The sequence below is a fragment of the Pinus tabuliformis genome, chromosome 7 (assembly GCF_031772625.1).
Source record: "Pinus tabuliformis cultivar Carrire ecotype Pingquan chromosome 7, CPIR1, whole genome shotgun sequence".
NCBI classification, from domain to species: domain Eukaryota; kingdom Viridiplantae; phylum Streptophyta; class Pinopsida; order Pinales; family Pinaceae; genus Pinus; species Pinus tabuliformis.
Genome location: NC_142293.1, coordinates 1,303,340,450 through 1,303,344,821, shown reverse-complemented (window position 1 = coordinate 1,303,344,821; position 4,372 = coordinate 1,303,340,450). Strand labels below are relative to the sequence as shown.

Below are 4,372 nucleotides of genomic sequence, written 5' to 3'. Positions count from 1 at the left end.
CAGAAAATCTGGGATGAATAGAATGAGTATGCTTTGCATCAAATTCAAAAATGATACAACTTCGTTTATCATGCTATGAAGTTACTAGAATTCGTTTATCATGCAGTCACGACATTTGTTTCATAAAAATGTCAGAGGTGGAAGAAAACGAAAATTCATTTATCAATGTTTGATATTAAAACACAAATATTTAAGAAAGGTTATTAGGAGCAAAAATGTGCTGATCTTTTCTTGGAATATTTTTAAGAATCATGTGGAAATCTCCAATTATTTATAATTTTCAGCTTATTTGCTGTCTCCGTACTCATACAGAACTTAGCGCCCCTCCTAACAAACTTGTTCGATAACTCCAATTTATAGATCTGTAATTCTAAATCCAAGTTCTGAAATGCAGAAATGTGAGCTGAATTCCATAGCTCGAGTGTTTGGCGCCATAGCCGCTCAAGGCCGGACTACGCCGAACGAGCAGACAGGCTTTTCCTTCGTGCACTGTAGAGTGACTGGCACAGGACCACTTTACCTGGGCCGTGCCATGGGACAATACTCGCGTATTGTCTATGCTTATTCCTACTTCAACGACATAATTGCAGGGTGGGACGACTGGGATCAAACCAGTAAAGAAGGGTGCGTATGAATTAGACAAGTATTTACGTTTTTCAGTGATTACCGACTCACATACATGATAAACACCTAATCTAATTCGTACATCTAATGGTTTGTTTAGTTAATTCATCTGGTTTTGATGATAAATTATACTGCTTGGTTTATAAATGTTCGCAGAAATTTTATTTTTTCCAAAGTTGTGAATTTATTAATATATTCAAAATATATTTTAAATAATAAAAAATTATATTGACAGATTTTCATTAAAAATTTATTTTATCTATTAGTTATATTAAGCGGCCAATAATTATTGTATTGGGTAATTGCAGAACTGTGTTCTTCGGTCTGTATAATTGTTATGGCCCAGGAGCTCGAGCTGCGCGTCGGATTTCATGGGCTCACGAGTTGACACCAGCGCAGGCTCAACCGTTCCTGGTCAAAAGTTTCATCAATGGCAGGCATTGGCTTGCGGATAGTGATTAGCTATGCAGGCGCACACCCTTAATTTTTTTTGAATGCAAGCTGAAATAATTGTTTAAATAATGCCTCTTGTTTTGCACATATTAAAAAAAGAATATTAGGAGAAAATTGTACCTTTTGCATCTTTCTCTTCCAATTGGATTTGGAATTGCACCTTCTTGTTTTTCCTCTGTAATCCCTCGTCAATGTTAAGGTGGCTTGCGGTCTGCCTAATCTGGGTTTTACAAGAAAAGCCTTGCCCCCGGGGTGCTTGTCCAGGTGACCAACAGCTGCAAATACTGTGATGTTGCTAACATTGTACTCTGCTTTGCCCTTTCTTAGCCTCTGCTTGCTAAGCTGAAACATTCTCAACCAGACGTTCCTCCAGTTACATGTATTATCTCAGACGGGGTTGTCTCCTTTCCACAGAAAACTGCGAGGAAGCTCGGAGTTCCGAGAGTATCCTTCTCGACTGCCAATGCTTGCAGTTTCTGCCCTTTTTACATTTTAGTTTTCCCTTTCTACATTTTAGTTTGGCAAAAAATGGAGTATATGCAATCCAAGTGCGGTATTCTTCCTTTGGCAATTCTCTGAACTGTTGAGAGAATTTGAGTAGGATAATGGCAATAATTACTATGCCATATGAACGGTTAGCATGATGTCCCTCTAACTGCAAATTGTGTCGCTGTAACTAATCGAAAAGATCTTTACTCTGTTGCTTTTCCAACCTGATTTCGCTCATGCAATGACCGGAGAGCACCATAAACCTGCCCAGCTTTGTGGCCTATGACCCATAGCTTTTTGTTCGCACAACAAATGAAGACCGGCTATAGGAGATGACTAATGCACTTTCGAGAAGGTTTCACCGTGAATGTAAGAAAGAGTGAACTCTTATATATCCATCTTCTCTGTAAACACGTGACAGGGAAGGACAACGCATAGCACCAGGCCAAGACATCTTTAGTCGCAGAAGTTTAGGCAGATCCAGATTCATAGTAACTGGAAGTTATACACTAGTTACGAATTTAAAAACGAACCTGCATGGACTACACGTTTTATTTATGAGTGCCACTTGTCTCATTGTTTTCCATCAGATGTCTGCTGGTTTGTGGTAGTGTGTTCTACCATATCGGTGCGGGTGTTTGACAGAGTGACAGGTGGTGACTTTACTGGCAAGAACCTTATGGTCGTGATGATACTTTTCAATCCCGTGTCGCTTGATGTGAAGCTTCACGTGGTCACCGAGACTGAAAGTAGGGTTGGAAGAATTAGAAACGCGTAAGATCAAGTGAATGGCGACAATATGATTATTCTCTTGTATTGACAGATTAAAATAGCATATAGGGATGCATTTAACGTGAGGCCGGGAATATTTGGAGGTATGTTGTATATAGTGTTAGATTGAAAAAAACCCAAAATTCTGTAATTTATTGTTAGAATCGTGATTTCGATCATTCATGTAGAATTTGAATGTTGCACCTTGGAGAATGTGAAAATTCATCCAATACGAAAAGGAGTGCCCCTTATCTCTCCATCCTAGATTTGGATAACTAACCAAGCACCTTCTTCATTTTGGCACATCTCCGGAAAGCTGAAAACAAGTTGGTTAAGATTTTAATATTGATATAAAAATTTAAAATGTAACTGTTCTGCCATATTCCGAGCATGACAATGTAATTGTTCTGCCAGATTCCCGGTCACACTGCATTTGGTCAGAAGAGTTGTTCCCTTACAATATATTAAGACGATCCAGAAAGAGGACATGGGAAACGGAGTCTCTGTATATGTGATAGGACCATGTGCAAATAGACTGTTACAGAGTCGCTTTTCCTTGTGGCAACACCCTCGTTGTCAGAGTTGATTTCTATAAAGTTATTGTCCGACAGAACGGAAATTTTGTTGCCTTTTGACGTCATATGCTTAAATGGGACTAGGATTTCATACTAAACAGTTTACCCTCCTCTCATTTGAGTCGAAAATGGATGATAGCTGGATCCAGTTTCAACGAATGCTAGGCATCCTTGCAAATTCTCTTCACGTGCATTTTCGCTTTGAAAGCACGCACGCAGATTAATAAACCTGTTTATCTGATCACATAACCTTCATAGCTGTTTTAAATAAATTTATATAGACTCTTCGTAACAAGAGCTGCAGGCAGCCGGAATTCCTGTCGGACATGAAAAAAATTAATAAAACATAATGTGTAGCTTGTTCCTCTATCCACTTAGCTGTTGCAGCTGTTTGGAGCGCTGATGATAAAATGCATACTGCAATATACCAGTATAAAAGGGCTGCATCTAAATCCTTGTTTTAAAACTTAAAAGATACGAATCTTTGTGATGCGAAAGAACATAAATCCCATGCTTATATTTCTATTACTATTAGAATTCCAAGACAGTCATCTTGTTTCAAGCATTTAAAAGAACCGGTCTCAATATCATTGCCTGGTTTGGAAGAAAACGTGACTTGCATTTCACGGTGAGTTTTACAAAGTTTAAAACAACAAAACTGCGATAAAAAGGAAGGAAATAATAATACAAAGTTTAAAATTATTAAATACATTAATAATTTTGAATTTAAGAAATATAAAATTATTAAATACATTTTGGATATGGATTGGGTGATGACTGAAGAGGTTTTGGATATGGCGAACCAGCCTAGATGGGTTAATGCAATTGTCAGCCTTGTGTTGCCTCTATTGGCGTGACTTTCTTTCAGCCCTCAATGTCACCTGAACCCCTCTACGCCTGTTCTCCACATCTTTACAATGTCCATGACTGCGAGCTGTTCATCTGCCATTAACGAACGAGCTATTTCCAAGGTATATAGATAATACTGAATGTTTTATTAAATTGCACTGTACTATTCCTCTACAGGAAACTCCAGCTGCCTCAAAAGTAACTTAACGAACGAGCTATTTCCAAGGTATATAGATAATACTGAATGTTTTATTAAATTGCACTGTACTATTCCTCTACAGGAAACTCCAGCTCCCTCAAAAGTAATTTAAGGAACGAGCTATTTCCAAGGTATATAGATAATACTGAATGTTTTATTAAATTGCACTGTACTATTCCTCTACAGGAAACTCCAGCTGCCTCAAAAGTAACTTAATGAATGAGCTATTTCCAAGGTATATAGATAATACTGAATGTTTTATTAAATTGCACTGTAGTATTCCTCTACAGGAAAATTCAGCTGCCTCAAAAGTAAGGCATTGTAAAGCCTTCTAGGTCAAGGCAGGGACTTGCTGCGATGCAGCTTCCCTTGTTTTTTTTGTTATCTTCTTATATAATTTTTTGTGAATCGT

The 4,372-nt window shown here is 37.9% G+C and overlaps 1 pseudogene across 1 annotated transcript; it reads left to right on the top strand.

Annotated features, from left to right (window-relative positions):
- Positions 1-388: 388 nt before the first annotated feature.
- On the top strand, positions 389-1,086 carry LOC149252283 (putative pectinesterase 68 pseudogene; annotated as a pseudogene). The gene is made up of 2 exons (XR_016265455.1): positions 389-624; positions 933-1,086. The product of XR_016265455.1 is annotated as a putative pectinesterase 68 pseudogene (transcript).
- The last annotated feature ends 3,286 nt before the right edge of the window (positions 1,087-4,372 follow it).